Below are 20,064 nucleotides of genomic sequence, written 5' to 3'. Positions count from 1 at the left end.
GGGAGGGAGGAAAGAGATAAGGAGGGAGGAGGCTGAGGAAAGAATGTGCTTTTGGACTCTGCTAAGCCTCCAACTTATCGCCAGGGCTTGCTGTGGGGTTTCGGCATTAACGATCCCAGAGGAGGACTTCAAGGGGAAATAGCTGAAAGGGCCGTGGTCGATATGATACGCTGGTGGGAGGAAACCCAGGGAAGGCCCATGTGGAGCAGCCCAGTTCCCATTCGGTGCTGATCTTCTGCCTTCTGCCAGCTTATCTGTGGGCAAGGAGGGACATGACTCAGTTTCCAGGAGAGGGAACTGGAATAGAGGTATGAAAGGGTTGAGCGGTGGAGAGCTCAGCTTGGCAGGGGGAGAGATCTCCCACGGCCCCTTGGATGTCTTGGTGTGTTTCTGGTTTTGCCCTCACCTGTACAGCCAGTGTTTGGGCAAATAGAGTATTAATCTCTGCGAGGAGGAGTCAGGGAGACAGGGCAAGAGGCACTTCTGCTTGCTGTGGGGAAGGAGGAGGCTGGGCAATTGCCTCAAACCAGGTCATGGTAGTCCGGGATGTGTTTAAAGAGAATAAAAAATAAAATTGGGAAGGTTACTGGCTTGCCCTGTGGGTTTTCTCTCTGCTTTCCTGCCTGTCTCCCAATGCGGGTGGGTGACTACAGGGCTGGAGCCCTGCGCCTCCAGAGATGCTTGGTAGTCCCCGGGCTGTCAGAGAGCTTTGGGCTAGCAGCAGTATGCGGACGTGCAGACCTCGGAGGACAGTTCCCAGATCCTCGTCGTCCTCCAGACCCAGCTGCGTGAAGAGGGTAGGGTGGGACCTGCCGGTGGAGAACAAGGCTGCGCCTGTCTTTGCCATGTGAAGGGGAAAGGAGGCCTTGTACCTGCGGGTCTGGGTTGTTAATGATTTCCCCCGCCTGCCGAAGTGCCGCGCAGTGGGGCAGCGGCTCGCCCCTGCTCTCTTCCCCACCTTTCTGCTTCCATTTTCTGCCCAGCTGGTTTTTTTGCTGCCTGGTTTAACAGGGCTTGTTGGGCAGCAAGTACCAGCCTGCTGGGAAAGCAGCAGGTTACGGCTAACACCGCAGCTCTGCAGCATGTGTGTGTCGGGCAGAGGAAGGTCAGTGTGGGGAGCTGATGCACGTAGGGTGTGAAGAAGTCCTGGAGATTCAGCAAGGAGGCAGGGGCAAAGCATCTTTAACAGTATCTTTAGCCATGGAAAGAAGCTGGCTGGTAATTGTAGTTAAGGGTTTGGGGAGGACATTTAATTGGACCAGATGATCCAGTTCTCTTCTGCCTGGAGATCTGGTCCTCTTCTCACTTTGCAGAGTCTCTTGCTACTGGATACCTGAGCACTGCAGGTCAAAATGGGAAGTGTTGGATGAACACTAATGCTGCTCTCTGGGCTGGTCCACCTGATCTATTTTTCATATCTCACCCGCTGCTCTTCAGCATTCGATGCGTCTTAGGTTGAGAGCACATCAGAGGGGACAGGTCTGCAGGGTGCTGGCTAAAACACCTCCCAGACCCTCACTCTCAGCCTACAGCAGCAAACACTTATTCTTCCATCTCCTGGGACCTTGTCTGGGAGGTCTCTAGGCCTGGGATGGCAGGAGGAGAGGTCCTCTGGGTCTGTGCTCTGAGTGCAACCTCTCACCCCCTGGATCAATTTGGGAGCAGCTTGTGCATCTCCGGCTCCAACGTGGAGGCAAGGGAGAAGGGAGTATGGAGGACAGAGGCCAAATTGCTTCATCTCCCAGAGGCTTCGTCTGTGGCCGCAGGATGCAGCTGACAATTTCCAAGGTGCTCATTTTGACAAGAGACAGCCTCTGCCTGGGGGCTGACAGGCGAGGCAGAGGACACGTGCACGAGTGAGAACCTGTGTGTGAGTGAGGTTCTGATGCTGGGATAGGTGGAAAGTCTTGGGAGGGTTCAAAAGGAGAGGAGAAATGGTGGTGTCAGGACATGGACAGGCTGTTCACTCCCCATGATCCAGCCTTCTTTGTGCTGTCCCCATGGGACACGTGATGTTTCTCATGGTGGTGTGGACTGTCCCATCAAGCAGAGATTTGGAGTGGGGTGGTCCTGTAGTGTCACCCTTTGGGGCTGGGAGCCATGGTGGCTTTCTGGTTGGCATCAGTGTGGATTCCAGTGTCCCGTTCCCAGTTCACCATGCTTGGATTTTCTTTCTGGTGTGCCAGTGAAGGCCTGCATGGAGTGGGAGAGCCACAGCGAGTGGAGAAGAGGAGGAGAAGGATGAGCTTTCTCTCTCTTACAAAGCATGGAGGGATGGAGGAGTATTTCTGAACAAACAAGTCTCTCGTCCCTGTCTCCTGGAAGCTGCATTATCAGAGTACCATCGCTGTCCTCTCTTCTCCTTCCCCGCGATGAACAGGAATTAAAAATACAACTAATAAAACCCTTTTACTTTCTCCAGGAGGAGGAAAAAAAAAAAAAAGCCTTGAAAATGCTAACGGACATAAAGGGCATTCATGAAAGGGTTGGATGGTGGTTATTGCAGCAGGGGGAAAAACAACATTATTTCACTGTGCAGATAAAAGGAAGTGGAAAAGCAGCATATTTATAGCTAGGGAGCCTGGATTCCTTGTTAAGCCGCTATTATCAAATTAATGTCAAAATGCATCAAACAGGCACGAGTGTTCTGGGCCCCTTATGCAAAGTGCTTGCAAATTGGTTACAAATACATTTGTTTACAGGGTACGAGGCAGGAGCGAGCTAATTAGTCATTGTAGCATTGTGTCTTTTTTTTTTTTTTTTAATTTTTTTGGCAATTACACAAACAAGCTGTTTTGAAGTATAAATACGTGCTGCGTTACAGCCCCTTTAAAAGGGAATCAAATAGAAATCGTGGGATGCGGAGGGCTTGACGTGAGCAGTGTGGAGCATCGTTGCCTCTCCTCCCCAGCCTCCGTGCGGACACGGCGGCCCTCGCTGGGAGCTCAGCTCCGGGAAGTGGCGTGAAAATCCATCTGAGAGCGTCAGGAGGATGATACATGGGTGGAAAGGGAACAGCTTGTGTTTTTGGGTTCTCTGGGGGGATGACAGCTGCCCCTCATGTGGGGCACGGTGCCGGAATGGGGATGGCTGTAGCTGCCCCAGCTAGATGAGTACTTTGGATGCCATGAGGTTGCAGCCATGTCCCATGCTGGGGACTGGCCCTTTTGATACGGGGCCCGTTAAAGTTTCAGCTGCCCACCGATATTGCGGGAATTCACTTTGGGCCTGGGATATTTCAGGGCTCTTTGGCTGTCAGCAGCACCAGCTGCCAACTCAGGTTATGAAGAAGCTTGCGCCCAGCTAGTGGGTACCGACACGGTTTTGGAGGATGCTTGGACTTAGAGAGCATCCCATGGATGGGTGACGGCATCCACTTTGCATGAAGAAAGGAGTCTGGTGTGAGCTCCTCCAGGTAAAGGTGTCTTCAGGGCTTCTGTAACCAAACCACAGGCTGTGCCTCCCAAACCTCTTAATGAGGAAGCGAAGCAGGAAAGCTCATCTGATCCTCAGCGGTGGGAATGGCTGGGGAGGGGAATTTGGTTGGGGGGCAAATGGAAACTTCCCGCTGCCCTACATCTTAATGTGTCCCATTCTGGGAGTAAATCACACCTCTGTCACTCAGGGAAGCTGCTAATTGAATCTGCTCTGGTGGGGGAGGTTAAAGCCAAGGGGAGTTTACTACCATTATTATTATTTTTAATTTACTAGGAAAAAGAAAGGAGAGAGGAAGAAACAAGTTGTTGCCCCTCTCGTGCTGGAGGCCCCAACATTTCTTGGCAGAAGGTGTGCAAACAGCCCCGCGGCTGCTTCTCCGTTTGGATTTGTTTCTGGTAAATCTGCCCTTCAGGCTGGAATAACCCTTCTAAGCCGGTCCTGCACTACCAGAGGTGCTGGGAACATTGAGTTTAATGTCGTCGTAAAACCCTGCTGTGGTTTCCATTCCCTCGAGGGGGGCAGTGACCGTGCAGGACTGCTGTGTTCAGCACAGCTTTCATACCGCTGCTTCCCAGCCAGCAAAGCCTGGGGTGCATCAAATCCTGCCATGGTGTGGATGCAGCTGGGTGGCTTCCTGAGGTCCCTTCTGGGATCGGAGCTTTCTTCTCAGAAGCATATGGGCTTGGTCCAGCTGAAGGGACATGAGCCTAGCTGAGCTCCACAAACTACGTTCATGATGGTGGTTGATAGTCCCAAGCGTGATGAAGAGGTGTTTTGTGTCTCCAGCCTCCCGGCTCTTCCATGGTTTGCAGATGTTGGGTGCAGCACATCACTAACATCTGGGTGGGAAGTGAGGATCACCAAGCGTGCTGGGACAGGGCAAGGCTTTCACCAGCCTCCTGCAGAAGCTCTGATTTTGCACCAGGTTTTATTCTTTTAAAACTCAGGGTAACGTTTCTCTGCACCTAAGACCTGCTTTTCCGTGGTACCTTCAAACTCCAAATCTCTCATTACCATTTTCTTTCTTGTCCTGTTGACTTTTGCAGGCTCATTTGTCATGGGGAGGGTGACTGGCTCCATCAGGATCAGGGAGTATGATTTTGAGGAATGTTCCCATTTCCAGTGTAATCCTACCCCTGCCCTACAAGCTCCACAGGAGCACGGCTCAGCTGGTCAACAAATGTGTGAGCAGCCTATTGCAATCAGCCTTTAACTAGGTGCCCAGTTGTTTTAATCAGAATGTGTCTCTCTCCATTTGTAGCAGGGTTAAGGCTGTGGTTTGACTGTCGTCTCCTGTTATTGCTGGTGACCATGTCAGGGGAACAGATCCTGCTCTGTTTTGAGCAGCTGGGTGTTTCACGCTTGCTTTTCTTATGCAGGGGTGTGCCAGCGTCTCCTTGCTCTGATGGTTGGGAGCAGACTTCAAATCCCCACCCTCTTTAAGTTACACTGGTTTGTACCCTTCTTGGATCAGTGATGACCTTCAGCTGGATGAGGTCTTCTGTCCTTCTCAAGATTTTACTCCCCTTGAAATATCTACCTTTCAGATGAAGTTCCCCCAGTGTCTGGTCTAATGGTGCTTGTATTCCTCTGCCTTTACTGAAAACGCTTCTCAAATTTAAAATTGCATTTGCCTTTTCACCCATCAGTGGCTCTCAGTCAGCTCCTGATGTCCCAACGCACCTGGGTCCATCCCTTCCTCAAGGCTGCCTTCGTATACCCAAAATTTGTCCTCACTGAATGTGTCACCTTCCCCATCGTGCTGCTGGGGGTCACCTCCCTTCCATGGCGCTGCTCCTCAGGGCCACCCAGTTCCTAGGGGAAACTGGCTTCTCCCAGAGCTGCTGCCACAGACTTTTCTGTTTGTGCCAGGATCAGCTGCAATCCCAGGACCGATCTTCCTTTCTCAAGAAAGTCAGGTGATGCTGGGGAAATCCAATATGATCTTACTTTGTTTGGGTGTAGGTGACAAAATGTTGGTCCCATGTATATTTTTGCTTTACACAGCATCTCTCTAAATGGGTTTTAGAGCCTCAATTTACTACTGACATTGGCCTAGCAGTCTTTCATTTCTCCCTTGAGTTGCTTTCCCCTTTCCTAATGATGGGGAGGGCATTTGCCCTCCTCCTGTGCTGTGACACCCCTCCCATCTTGCTAACAACATCTATCAAAATCCATCAGTTCCTTGAGCCACCTCCTTCGACGTCCTGGGCTGGAGGTGGGGGTGGTCAGATCTTCTGCACATGTCCCTTACTGACAAGGGTCCATACGGACCTTCTGGGTCCCTACTGCCTTTCCTGGGCTGCAAGATGCACATAGTAAGAGCCAGCTACTCCTGATGGCCAACATGCAACTTGCAGCTCACCCTGGTGAGTGATGTGGACGTGGTGGTGACTGCATGACTCGATGGAGCTGTGTTAGCAGGTGGGCTCACTGCGCGGACCCTGTGCTGGATTAACCACAGGAATCCAGCTCTGTTTGCAGTCTTGGATCAAAAAAGAAATAATTAAAAGACTTGAAGAAAGCTTTAAGTGTACGTGACTCCAAGGGCTTATAAGTTACAGCAGACGGGAGCGAAGGTGGTGCGGGCAGCCCTCCTCACTTCTCGGCAGTAGGACGCAATCTCTCCTTACGTTGCCAGGAGCTGCTGCCTTTTTAAGACCACCAAGATGCTCAGGGTCTCCCCACTGCTCTGGTCCTCTGAGAATGCCACATGACTCCCAGTTTGCTTTCTCCTTCCCTGCCTGCAGCCCTGCCGACACCAGCATCGCCCAGTGCCTGGATCAGGCCAGCTCAAGAATGATAAACGGCCGGGTGGTGACGAGCCCTGCGTGCTGGTGCTGGTCAGGGCAGCGGGGAGCGCTGGGCTGGAGGGATGTGCGGTGATGTGTGGTGTATTGCTTGGTCTCCTGGGCGCCACACCAGGCAGGTTTGGGCATTTGCAAATGCTCTGTGGCGATGCTGATGTTTCTTCTGTTAGGAAGAGCACAAACCACCTTGGGATCACAGACCACGGCCAAGTTAGTGCCCTCCGCTCTCGGGGCAAGATGCTGTCTTTGATGCAAACACCCAGCAAAACCTTGATTTACACTGATATGAGCAGGTGGCTTTAACCCGGGGCTTCTGCGTTGGCGTGTTGAAGGGTGCATGTACACACATGCAGGCGCTTTCCTGCCTCTGGGCAAGGATGAGAGAGCAAACATGTGACAGATGTTAGTCACTGCTGGCGGTGGTGGGGATGCAGCGGTGATGAGCACGCCGGGAGGACCTGAGCAGAATAGCACCCGGGTAATGAGCGTGGGAGGGAGGATGGGAGTGGAGACAAGGGGAGAGCGTTTCGGAGCGGATGAATTTTTGTTGCTTTCTGGTGAAATCTGTGGATTCCCTGGGATGGGGAAGGCTGGGAAGCGGCTCCGGGCAGCAGGAGCTGCAGAGACTGATGGTTTTACCTTGGTGGGATGGGGCGATGAGGCAGGGCACAGACCTGTGCTCGGTTTTTCTTCTGTGCTGTTAATTAACTTAGCAAAGGTGGAACCTTTCTTGGAGAGACAGGAGCTGGTACTGTGAGCCCAGATCAGTGTGGCAGTGACTTCTAGGCTGCCTTCGGAATGGATACCCCTCAGTTTCCACATGTGCCCCAAGTACCCAAGGACCATACTTGGTGTATCCTTGGATGTGTTCCCTTATGGCCTCCTCTCCCATGTCCAGAGGTGATGGCAGCACCGCCCTTCAGTTCTGGCTCCTGTACCCACCAGAGAACAGGAGATTCCCATAGGATTGAGGTGTCCAAGGTTTCTTAAACTCTTGCAACAAAGAGGAAAACATCACAGTTGTCTGGTCCTTGTGCTTGTTGAGCAAATGGTCAAAGGATGAAGAGGTTTCCTCCAGGCTTAGGGACTGGACTTGAGTCCCAGCCATCGTCCGCCTGAGTAGCAGGAAGGGTGCGTAGGTATGGGGACAGACACAGCACCAGGGCTGGGGGACAGCATGGGCATCCAGAGGGCTCGGGGACGTGCTGAGGGTTTGCTCAGCTCTGTTCACGACCTGGAGCCGCCGTCCATCCCCAGCATCCACCTGTCTCACCCTGCAGCTCAGCTCTGGGACCAGCGGTTCCCTTACGGCCGTGGAGGCGGCGATTACCCCGAGCGTGGGAGCGAGCGTCGGGGTGGTGCGAAACTCGGCACACGCAGGGTGCCCGCCGCCCATCTGATAAGGCTGCGAGTGCTGCTGGCAGTTAATATTAACCGGGCATCCTCTTCCTCTCCCCGGGGAGGTGCAGGAGGGTGGGGGGGCCCACGTGGCCAGCACGAGGGCTGAGCTGGGCTGGGTGGCGATGTGGCCTCTCCTGATAAGCCACTCTGGTTTCTGCTCCTGCAGATTTACAGCCGGGGAGCAGGGAGGCGAGTGCCGCGCTTTTCGGTGCGGTGATTTATAGCGGCTCAGGGTGGCAGCTGCTTTCCTCTCCGGCAAGGTCTTGGCAATTGCACCGGGTTTTACGGCTGCTGTGACTAAGCTGTGGGCAAGTTAAAGGCTTGGCCAAGGTCACTGTGTGGTGGGACACCAGTGAGAGCTGGTGCCTTTTAGCTGTGGCTTGGAGAACGTCCCCATCTCGGCGTGGGGAGGGCTGGGGCCGTCAGCCTCCCCAGGGAGGGGGCTGCTTCAGCTCTGCTGCTGTGAAGGGCTCGTTTCACGGTGGTGGGGATGATTTCAGCCCTCTGATCCCTGACCCTGCATGCTGGAGCCTGCTGAAGACACAGGTGAGATGAGTTTGAGGTTCTCAGCTCTCAGACCTATGTGAGAGGTGAGACCCCGCCATGAACATCACTGGCCCCACTAAGCAATGCCTGCATGGCCCGGTTGCTTTTCCATGTGTCCCTTTGACGCAGACTGAGCAGTGCTGGGAGGGATGAGCTGCAACAGGCGAAGAGGGGGATGATGAGGAAGGAAAGGTCAGATGCCATCACTGTGCTCCCTTCCATGCGCCAGCTCCTGCCCGGGTGAGCTCCCCAGCTCTTCTGTTTTGTTTTAGAGGCAGCGCGGGGGCCCCAGAGCCCTGCAAACCCTTCGCGCTCGGGGTTTTATTGGCATGTGGAAATAGTTTTGTCTGGTTTCAGATCTGGCTGATCACTAACCTTCCCGCCGCCCTCCCCCCAAAAACGGCTGACAACCGCAGGCAAATCAACCATGCTCGTCTTCCTCCCTTTCTTTTTTCTCCCCACATAGTTCTCCAAAATCCCAGCTGCTGCTTTTCTCCTCCCTCCCTTTCCTATCCTTGCACATCAGCTGGGATGGAAGTATCTGGTTTTTGTATAAAAGCTCTTTTTTGTTGTTGTTGTTGTTCGTACTTCTCCCCCCATCCTGGGGGTCCTGGGGTGCCTTGCTGTGTATTATCCTCCTCCTCGGGGCTGTGCAGGGACAAGAGAAAGAAGGCCGCTGTGGGCACCCTCACCGTCACTCCTGGGCTGGTGGTGGCAGGAGGAGAGCGTTGGCAGGCGTGAGGGCACCAGCATCTCCAGAGCCCTCATTTTTCCTCTCTGATGGAGAAACTTGGCAGATCTTGGGGGCCAGAGCCACCACATTCCTCCCTTATTTATCTCTGGTGAAGCGCTGATGCAGGGCATTCCTGGCGAGCCAGCTCCCGTAGGATGGGATGGGGCAGGTCTCCTCGTGGCCATGGGCAGGTCTCCTCATGGCCATGGGCTGCTCTCCGATACACCACAGGCTCCTTCCAGGACTGTGTATTTATGTGCCAGTGCCTGGCTGCAGCTCCTGCACTCAGCAGAAGAGCTGCCAGGTGCCAGCCCCCATCCCAGCTGTGTTCAGGCAGCTGAGCAGATCCCCCGGGACCCCCTGGCATTGATGGGAGTCTCCACCCTGGAGGAGCTAGGAGGAATCTTTGGAAGTGGTTATCCATCATCTTGCTGTTAGGAAAGCCTCCTCCTGCCATCTGTCTGGAAGATCCTGCTGGGTGCATGGGTTGACCATGTGCTTTGAGCCTTCCCGCTTTGTCAGCAGTGGACACGTAGGACACTGAGCTCTGGACACCCACTTGGTTTGGTAGGATGTGACCTCAAGAGCTGGTGGCCATCATATGGGATGATACACCAGGAAAGATGGATGCCCCTGCTTATCTCACAGTGGGGCCCAGTAAGGAAGACTAGTGAGATATATCCATGCTGATGCCTTCTTTGTCCTTCAAAGAGTACCCTGGGGAAAGGGGATACAGCCAAGGCAGCAGACAGTGAGACCAAGCAAGCACCGTAGAGGCATGACCCAATGACCCACTTGATACCTGAAGAGATGCTTGGTGTGAGCCGATCAGGGGGTCCCCAATGTCCCCACCCACCCTTCCTGGCCACTGGCTCCCCTTCCCAGTGCTCAATGGCTTTTTCTACCTCCAGGCTTCCCACCCAGCCCCTGCCCCACGAAGGCACTTGGGAGGAGATGCAGGTAGGAGCAGCAGGGAGGAGGAAACTTTCCTGGACTTCCCAACCTGAGCCCCAGGGTCGTTCCCTTTGCCCAAACCTCTGCCCACGTCTCCTCTCCTGCCAGGGATGCTGTCTACCTCTCCTGCCTGCTTACTGCCACCCCTGCCAGTTTGCAGCATGTAATAAATCGCTCCCTCATCAAATTTGGGCAAAATTCTGTGGATTAACTCACCAAGACCGTCTGTCTGGGCTGTCCCAGCTGAGATGGAGATGGCTGCAGGCTGAGGACCACTTGTCTGAACATCCTGGGAGGTGGCAGGAGCCAGGTAAGGGTGAGGAGCAAGAAGTGGAGGAAGGCAGCGTGTGACACCCGTAAGCAAGTCCCTTCTTGAGAAAACCCTCCTGTGGGCTTCATCCTCCTTTAAGTGGGCTCTGGCAGCCCAGAAAGCAGCTTGCATTGGTCTGGTACCTCCTTCTTCCCCGTATGCCCCTCCACAGGACCGTGCCTCTGAGTTAGCATCTCCCTAGGTGATCACTTTTTTTTCTTTCTTTTTTTTTTTTTTTAAATAATTTTAAATGCATGACTGGCAATTCAAGAGAAAAATAGAAGAAATGCTTATTATTGCTGAGGATCTCAGCCCAGCCGGAGGAGATGTGTTCCTTTTGTGTAATGAAACATCCGTCAGGGAACAGTCATGCAAATTTCTTTTGCTTTTCTTCTTTCTACCTGTTTCATTGATTCAGACCCTATCGTAGTTGGCTCACGGAGAGCAAGGTTCGTTAATTCGGGAGTCTTGCAATGCCTTGGTTGGTGGAGGATGGGAGTTTGTGGAAGCTCCTGGCTCGGGGGGATGCTTTGTGCCATGAGCGGGGACCGTGGCAGCGTGGGCTGGGACACCAGCCCTCCCAGGGAGCCCAGAGAGGTGTTTGCTCTGGTCCCTGGGCACCATGTGGTGCCTGGAGCGGCCCTGGGAAGGCAGGAAAGTGGTTGCCAGCTCTGCCAAAGCTGCTTTCCACCATGACAAGGGTCAAGGACCCTTGGACATGCTGCTGGGACAGTCACCACCAGCCCCAGGGTGCTGGGTTGCTAGCCCTGAGGAGCCACTAAATGTGAGTTAAATGCTTAAAATCACAAGATGGGTTTAAAAAAATCCAACCATGAGATTGTATTTGGTTTTATTATTATTATTAGACTCTTCTGTATGTCTGGGTGTTTGCAGGAGTCACCTGCCAAGCTTTTCTCTGCATTTGGGAGTTTTAGGATCCTGTAGCTTGCAGTGGGGTGGGTTATTGCTGTGTCTTGTTGAAGAGAGGCAATTCCAGCCTGACCGCTATCTGGGCATCTATGGCTCTGTCTTGGAAAAGGTGGCAGGCTGCCTTGCGTGATTTGAGTCTTCTCCTTCACCAGTCTCTTCTTCTGGGAATGAAGAGTAGATGGACCTGCCTGGGCAAGGGCCAGAAGCTGGTGCTCTCGCTGCTGTGGAGGATCTTCTGCTCTGGTCAAGGGAAGAGCAAAACCTCCCCGGGAGCAGCAGCGGGTCCAGCAGCCGGAGCCCGAGGAGCCTCAGCACGAGGTTGTTGCCGCTGTCATTCCCTGTGTCCCTGCAGTCCTGCTCTTCTTCCTTTCTGCTGGAAGCATTGCCTTATCGTTCAAGAAAATTTCTTTTTTTGCTTGAACCGAGTACATTGGAGGTTCCCCCCCCACGCCCCTCTCTGTGTGTCTCTGCAGGCCAGCTCTGCTCTGTGTGCAGGAGGCAGGGACCAAGCCCTTGGGCTGATGACTCCAGATGAGTTAAGACACGTGTGGGTGTCCCCACAAGTGGGCTTGCGTGGCTGTAGAAGAGCCACCGAGCAGTCCTGCTGCCGAATGAACCAGGGAGATACCTCATTAAAACAATTTTGGAGATATTCATCCAAACAGAAATGTGAATTTATTTTGCTCGTGCTGTCTTTCCTTTGGCGTCCTCTTCTATGAATCTCCCAGCAGAAGAATTTGCTGGTAGGAAACAGAAAACCCGGGGATGTCCAGGGGCTCTTGGCTGGAAGTTGAGCTCCGTGGTGGAAATCCAACGATCCAGTACCTGCTCTGCATCCATCCGCTCACTTCTGCATCGTCTCCGGGGCCCATTGCAGCTCTGGGTATTTCTTGCACTACAGATGCTTAAATAATCATAACTACGCCGTGTCTTCCCGAGCTGCGGATTCACCCTGACAATGATTTTTCCTGTCATTTCAGGTATCGCCTCTTTTCCCCAGGCTTTTCCTCAGCCCAGCAACGACTTGTCTGAATAATTCAACTAAAAATTCAGGATCACAAATAAATACGGGGTAATTGCTAACAGCTCGCAGACAATCCGCTGCCAGAGGAAGGCTAAACTCCTGGTGAATTATTTATCCGCTATGAATTATTTGCTCGGCCCTGTTACAGAAGAAAAGCTCCTTCCCAACCTTTGCCTGCCAAATGGCCTGGCTGGGGGCGACTCTCCTGGTGCTGACTCAGCCCTTTCCCCGCGGCTCCCGGCTCCCATTGCCTGCCTGCCCGCCTGCCTGCCTGCAGCTCCCGCTGCCTGCACCGCTTGGCAGGGAAGCAGCTCTGGGGAGCTGACTCCTGCCCTGTGCGGTTCCTCAGCTCCTCTGTGGACCCACAGGTGTAGGGCAGGGGGGCCTGTGTGCCAAGCCTTGGGGATGTCGGGACCTGACCCCTCTTTTTCAGCTGCTCTGGAGCTGTCCCGCTTCCCCATGGTGTGGCCAGGCCCTGGTGTGAGTCCCATCAGGAGGTGAAGGCATCTTTCTGGTGGGGTCTTGCACCCTGTGCAGGCAGGAGTCCCTCCGAAGCAGCCTGCCTGCAGGATCAGTGCCCCCATTATAGTCCCTGCCCGCAGGCTCTCCCTGCACCTTAGGGAGAAGCTCTGGAAAGCATCAAGTCCTTGGGAAAAAGGCGGCTTGGCCCCGGAATGCTGCAGCCGATGGCTGAGCTGAACCTTGTCCTCCAGTGATAGCACCAAGCAGGGTCTTCGTCTCTGTGTCTGGTGTCACACACGGTGCCACTGAGTGTTTTCAGTGCGCGGAGAAGCTCTGAGCAAGCACCTCTCTTTTCAGGGGCAACATGGGGGTACCCTAAGGCAGCTCCAGCCATGCTACTGGGTGCCTGGGTGGCTGCTAGAGCTTTGGGTTGCACTTGCATCCTTCAGGGTAGGTACGAGGGTCTTAGTCCCAAACCATCCTGTGGCTGCAGAAATACATCTCTCCACGGCAATCATGCGCTGCCTTACAACGTGAGCCTGAGCAGCTCTAGCTGAGGGAGATGGAAAGGGCTCCGTGGGTGCTTTTCCCACCTATGAGCCCTGGAAAGCGCAGCCGGTGCGGGGATGGAGTCAAGGATGGAGTCAGAATAGGGATGGAAGCTGGAGGTTTCCCACGGGATGCTTGCTAGCTTAAATGCGGTAACACTGCAAAACGGTCCAGGATGATGTCTCTCAGCCTGCTCCGCAGCAAGCAACTCCAGGCTGAATCAGGTGCCTGGGAGCTCTCCTCTGGCCACGGGTGATGGCCTCTGCGGAGCGGGACTCACGGGCATCCTGCTGCTCGTTCCTCCCCCCGGGAACACAGATAGAAATTGCCCTCAGAGGTGCGCTGCCTGGGCTCATCCATCTCCATTTGCATCCAAAAGAAGAAAAAAAAAATGATTTAGGAGAAAGATCAATATTCAAAGAGCCTTTTTTTTTTTCCACATGGTTCTCTGGGGGTGGGAAACTCGAGGCAGGTACTGGGAATAAATCCTCCCGGCTACCTTGATGTAAATCAGGAAGAAGATGATGGATTTATGGGAGTTGTGTCTGATTTACGCTCCTGTGTCTGGTCCCTGCAGGTCTGCGCGTGCCCCTGGGGAGGCAAGGTGCCGGATGGGGACCGGAGCCACTGCCGCACCTCCCGCCACCGGCCCCCCGTGTCAGCATCCTGCTGCAGCCGAGGTGGGACTGGGGCTGGTGTGGTGTGTCTAGGTGAGTTTTCTTTGCTTTTTAAGCCCAGTTCAGGAATTTAGGTATTTTTGCTTTGCCTCTTTCTGCTGGTGTTCAGCAAAGCACGTCCGCTTGGGCACCAGTCCCAAAGTGTAGTGATGCCCTGCTGGCGGCTGACTTTCTGACTTGGTAGAGGAAAAGACTTTCGAGTCGCTCCCAGCGATGCTCTCCCTCTCCATGCCTCCTTCTCTCCCATCCTGAGAGCCAGTGAGGACTTGCTGCCAGCAGGGTTGGTGTCTCCATGGAAAGGGGGAGACTCTTCCTTGGGAAAGCCTTCTCTGAGGGCTTTGAAAGGCCCCAGGGGCAGCGATGGGGTGGCTTGTCCTGGCTCTGGGGCTCCCCTTACCAAACCATCCCAGGTTCCCGGCCGTGGCGGGGCTGGAGCTGGTGCAGGGGAGCTGTTGTTATTCCTCTCATGTAGCAGGAAGGATTTCTGCGAGTGCCATAAACCCGTCACGTGGGCAGAGCCTGGGTGAGCTCTAATTGCTTCTATTTGCATAATGAGGCGAGGCTCAGCATCCTGCTGATATTTGAAAGAAGAAAATCAAAATCAGCTCTAGATAAACAACTCTCCCCCTCACCCCACCCCTACCCCCACTCCTCATTTGCCCATTTTCTCCCTTAATGCAGGTTTTTCAGCTCTTTGGTCTTCTCAGGAGCACCACGACCCCCCCCCCGGGACCCTTCCCCACAGAGCCTGGGTGTTGGGGAGGTGCTACCCCTCTCCCCTGGCTGCAGTGGTCTGGGGGCTTTGCCTGGAGCTGGCAGTGGGGGACGCAGTGTGGAGGTGTCCGAACAGGAGCTGGAGAGGATCAGAGCAGTCTTGTGCAGGGCTGGGGCTGGAAACGCAGAGCCCCTGCTGGAGTTGGGAGCCCCCAGGCTCTGTGCAGGAGCAGGGCCTGGTCATGGCGTGGGGCTGTGCGGTGCCGGAGGGTCTGCGGCCAGCCTAGGGCCGGAGGGTTTCCTCGAGCAGGAGCCCAGCAGATGTCACTGCAGCCTGGTGTCACGGCAGCCTGGTGTCACTGCAGCCTGTGGGGGACCGTCCCGTCTGGGGGACACGGGCCAGCCGGGGCGCAGTCCTGCTCGCGCACTCCGTGCTGGCCCCGAGTGTCCTGCCAGCTTCTGGGGACCTGCCAGGGAGGGATGGGACAGGACCCTTCCTCACCTGCGAGCCCCCTGGGTGGGAGGAAGGGCTTTGCTTGCTCCTGCCCTGGGACCCTCCGGGACCTGGAAGAAGCTCCAGAAGGACCTGGAAAAGGAGGTGACGTCCCCTGGCTGGGCTGTGACACCAGCCCATGTCCCCAGATGTGCTGCCCCTCTGTAAGCCCTTTTCCCCACTCACCCACAGCCCAGGGGACCAGGAGCATCCCTGCCCCTCCTGTCTCCTCGGATCCCCAAGGATCCTTCCCAGCAGCCAAACCTGGGTGTCCCCTTGGCCCTGAGGGGACCTTGGGCATCTCCAAGTCTTACTTGGCATCCACGGCTTTTGGGACCTGGAGGGGCTGTTCTCCTGGTTGGGGTGCCAGGGGGGTTTGCACCCATCGCCCCGGCGGGGATGGTGCCTTGCTCGCTTGAGGCCAGGTAGCAGATACCAAGCAGAAACATGCAATGTCCCTTCCCCGGGGGACGGGGCAAATCGGCTCCTTCCTCCTGCTCTTCCTCCCCAGCACAAGGGCTGGTATCCTCTGAACCCTTCGCTGCCCTTCGGGGGAGAAGTGCTGACTCCAGATGTTTCCCTAAATGAGAACCTTCTGCAAACAGTGCCGGTTTATTTTCATATTGAAAGAAAATGAAAGGGCTGTTATGATGATGATGATTAACATTTTTGCAGCCCGTGTTTGTAGTGGGGGCTGCTGTGCTGGTGGGAGAGCAGACAGACAGATGGACGGACTTGTGGGGAAGCTGTGTCACCCCTCCACCCCCTGCTCTCCAGGTGCATCATTGGGCTGGTTTGCTCTGGCCAGCTCCATCTTATCCCAGCCCTCCGGGTTGGGGATGGGCAGCGAGTATCCCATGGCCATGGTCTCCCCGCCCTTCCCCAGCCCTGGTGGTCCAGGGATGAGCAGGGGGGCAGGACTGGGACCCCTGGGAGCGGGGGCTGCAGCTCAGCAGCACCGGGAGCACAAAGCACCCATGCTCAGAGATGCATGAGGGTAAAAGGACAGGGGCAAGAGAAGAAACCTATGTGTAGTGGTGTTACCGAGAGCAGACCCTCATCTGAAGGGCTCCCGTGCCCCCCGCCGGGGCTTGACCACTCACTCCAGGTGTGACTGAGGAGCCCTGAATTGCTGCCATGGCCCAGGGCCCTGCCTGGTGTGGAAGGGCAGCACCAGTCCCCTCCTGAGCCAGCTCCTGTTTCTGTCTAAGCCCAGTCTCTTGCTGGGATGCTCTTGCTGCTCTGGTGGTCCCCTCCAGTGCGAGCTGTTTCCTCCCCCGACTCCCATTTTATTTAGGCTGGTGATAACCCATGAGCTCAGACAACATCAGCCAGATCTGATTTAACGTTTGCTTTCAAAACAGCAGAGCTCTGCTCCTCCAAAGCCACCAGCATCCCAGCTGTTGACCCCCGCCCGCAGACCAGTACCTGCTCTCATCCTTTTTGCTTTCTTGGCCCGTCGGTGTTCAGTGACCTTCAGCCTGCAGCAGGGCCAGAGGGACGGGGCAGACCCTGCTGCCAGTGCTCGCTGCTCCCTCTGCTCTCCTGCCCGTGCCAAACCCCTGGCCGGGGCTGCTGCCCACATCCCCATCCCGGACCGGGAAGGTCCCCCCTTCCCTTGGTCCTCATGGTGTGCGAAAGCCCCTCCTGGGGCTGGCATGCCAAACAGGAGGGGAGCAGCAATGCTTCCCCCCAGCCCCTCCTCATTCTCCGGCCCCAGGGAAGCTAAGCAGGGCAGGATGGAGAAAAGGAGGAGGACCTTCAAAGGTGGAAAGAAATCCCCCCGGCAGCTCTTAATGGGGGGGAGAAGAGAGGGAAGAAGATGGGAGGAGAGGTTGCAAGCGAGATAACTGGTGCTTGCAGCAAGTGAGCATGTGTGTGTATGCACGCCGGCTTTCCATCAAGCTGATGAAAGGACCGGGAGCTCTTGAAGCTGAAGCCAAGGCGAGTAACCTGTGGCTGTCCCAGGGGCGGCGGGGGGGGAGGCCTGTTTACTCAAGAGCAGCAGGGATGCTCTGCAGCGGTAACAGCTTGCTGAGGAGGGGTTGGATTTCAGCATCCCAGCCAGAGCCGTGAGGAGGGACACCAGCCGGGCAGCTCCGCCATCAGCCCCTGAATCGGTGGTCCGGGGGGATGCATCAGCTGGGGGTGTGGGATGGATGGAGGTCTGCCTCCTCCCCGGATCCCTGCAGCTGAGCATGGGGTGCTGGGGCTGGTCCCTGCCATGGTGGGGCTCCCCAGGGCTTCGGCGGAGCCCAGACACCAGCTGGGAAGGGATGGCTTCATGCTGGCCTGGGCGAGGGGTCTCTGGTCCCTCCTACCCCAGCAGCGAGAGGGTTTTTCTTCCTCCCCTGCAGCCAAGAAGCTCCCATTGCTGTCGCACAGCTCTTTTTGCCCTGCCCAGGGTCTCACTTGCACCCCACGTGCAAATTTCCAAGGGCTTCCTGAGCTCCCTTGTCACCCCCCATTTGTATTTAATTCTTATTTATTTCTTCGTAGGTTTGTCCCTGTCATTGCTGCTGTTCCCGGCCTGGCTTTCCAGCAGGTTTGCTCTGCAGAGAGCTGCAGGTTGGCTATGAAATATGACAAAGCGTTCATTTAAATGCACACCGTGATGTTGGCGAGTCCATTAGGGGAATTAATTTGAATGGTTGGCATTTAATAAACAGCCTTGTCCCTCCTCTCCCCCCCTGCTGCCATCTCGGAAGGGTTAAAAAGAAACCACATGTGGATATTGGAGGGAGGGGGGGAGCAAGTATCTGAGGGGGGGGAATAATAAAAGAGAGATGGTGTTATAAGAGGAATTGCAGTTTGTTTTGTTCATGGTAAAAAAAAAGCACATGTGGAAGGCGGGCGAGCCGAGCAGTTTGGGTTCACGGGGTGCTTGGTGCGTGTGGAAAATAGGGGGATGAAATGGTGGTGGGGCCAGTGAGGACGCGCTCCGGCCGGGGGGTCCCAGCCTGACTCCAAACACGCGGGGCTGGGGGAAGGCGGGGGGTTCGAAGGACGTTTCTCCCCATATGGTGTGTATTACAAGCTCCTTTCTAGTTGTAAAGATTAATTTAAAGCCTTTCTCACCTCCCCCCCATCCCTCTTTCATTGACAAATGAACATCTGGGCTGAATGCTGCCCAGATCCTAATCAAAGCATTTTTTCAGGGCCGTTGTCTGCCTTTATGGCTATCTGCTTTTTGGATTCTCTGCAGTTTCAATGCACTTGGTAATTCAGCCTGTAAATACCCCTCTCTGGGATTTATGATTCAGGCTAATGTGATTTTTCTCTTTGCCTCTTGATTCGTTTGTTTGGTTTAGTTTAACGACATTTTCTTGTCTGTGCATAAGTTAAGGCACGAAGGGATTTCCCCCCCCCCCGCCTTTGCAGTAGGTTATCAACAATTAGCAAAAATGGCTTTTTTGAGGGGCCACACTGCTGGTGGGGGCACCGGGGGCCCAAAGCCAGCCCCGAATCCCTGATGAGCATCCCCTGGCCGTCCCAAGCTATCTATTTTTTTTTACAGAAAGCTTGTTTTTTGAGGTTTTGCCGAGAAAGCAGCTTTCCACCAAAGCGAAGCCAAGCCTTTTCCACGATACTCAAGGGCTTCTCTGGCAGGGAGAGGCAGCGCGAGCCACAGCCCAATATGGAAAAGCCGTTCGCTCCCCGAAACGATGCTCGAGCGGCTGAGCGGGTTGCCTGAAAAACAGGGAGTGCGGTGGTTGGGATCCCATTCCCCTCAGTTTTGATTTTTCCCCTGCAAGCTCCAGTTTGGGAGTTAAAAGATTAATATTTAAAATCTAGCTGGGATGGTGAATAACATCTGTCGTGTTCCAGGTGCTATAGGAAAGGACGGTGCTTGATCCTGTAGCTGGGGCAAAAAGGGAGCAAAGTCCCTTTAGGGCAAATATAGGGATTTGCAGGGGGCATGGTGCAGGGTCCCCTGCGTTGGTCCCTATCCCTGAATAAGAAGAGAGCTGGGAAACACAAAGATGACATTTTTTGAGGTATATTCAGAGCATATTCATTCCTGCAGCAAACCTGCCTCCTCGCCCTGGGCTTCCCCTTCGCTTTGGCAGAACGGCAAGGCTGGTTATTTACCCTGACAGACGCCTTAATTAAGGTGTGTGATTTTAGGCCATTTAAACCATCAAGGAGAGGTCTTGTTTATACAGCAAGTGCACGGGGTAATGGCAATATTAATTAAAAATGTTCTCCTAAGTGAGAGAGAAAATCACCGTGGTGGAAGGCGTTTTGCTGCTCCTCCTCAGCTCTCCAGGACGAGGGGTAACCCAAATCCTGGAGCCTCCTCCGGTGATGCGGGGATGGGTACCATCCATCACTGGGACCCTCTCCACCCAGGGATGTTGCTGGGGAAGCTGAGCTTTGGCTGGGAAACCAGAGCGGGTTGGGAATGATGGTGGTTTACACCGATTTCCAGCTTGAACCTGGTGTGGCTGTTTCCATGTGCAGCCAAAACTGCAGCTCGGGTATTGCAGGGAGAGCTGCGAATGCGGGGAGCATCCTCGCTCAGGGTGGGGAGCAGTTTTGAGCAGATACAAGTAATTCCCCCTAACAGGCACTGGGTCTGTTTTTTTCCAAGAAACTGTGAATTTCCCATGAATATGATGAACCAGGACGCAGCAAGCAGGTCACTGGAAGTGGATTTGGGGGCATGAAGAGCCAGAGCCAGACTCCCAATGGGTATGGGGCCAAGATGGCCCCAGCACTGACCCTGGCTGAGGACAGCTGCCCGTGCAGAGCTCCAGAGGTAGGGAAGCATATTCCTGAGCATCTGGAGAAGGCTCTGGTGTGGCTTTTAATTCCTTTGCATTTTTGCTGCTGATTTTTACAGCGCTTGGCATCTCCTGCCTCTTTTTCACTCCCCTCCTCCTCAATACCCCCAAAATGAGCAGCAAGCGCGGCCGCCGACCATGGGTCTTCCCAGCAATGCCATCACCTCCCTGTCAATCTCAAGGTCAGGGTGAAGCCTGGCGTCGGTCCGCAGCTGAGCCAGCACATCTGTGGGGCG

At 54.7% G+C, this 20,064-nt stretch overlaps 1 protein-coding gene across 2 annotated transcripts in view; it reads left to right on the top strand.

Annotated features, from left to right (window-relative positions):
* Positions 1-17,708, top strand: part of FBXL18 (F-box and leucine rich repeat protein 18) — a 44,413-nt gene extending 26,705 nt beyond the window's left edge. The window contains exons 6-7 of one of the 2 annotated variants that reach the window (XR_015699041.1): positions 13,735-13,867; positions 17,541-17,708. The gene's annotated coding sequence lies outside the window, so the exon portion shown is untranslated. Of the gene's footprint in view, positions 1-12,102; positions 12,153-13,734; positions 13,868-17,540 lie in introns of those variants that run through there. The other variant, XR_015699040.1, reaches the window with a different exon arrangement.
* Positions 17,709-20,064: the final 2,356 nt, after the last annotated feature.

This window comes from Nipponia nippon, unplaced genomic scaffold (genome assembly GCF_047370975.1).
Source record: "Nipponia nippon isolate SJK-2023a ecotype South Korea unplaced genomic scaffold, ASM4737097v1 scaffold_5, whole genome shotgun sequence".
Taxonomy (NCBI): domain Eukaryota; kingdom Metazoa; phylum Chordata; class Aves; order Pelecaniformes; family Threskiornithidae; genus Nipponia; species Nipponia nippon.
This window is presented reverse-complemented; position numbering and strand designations above follow the sequence as displayed.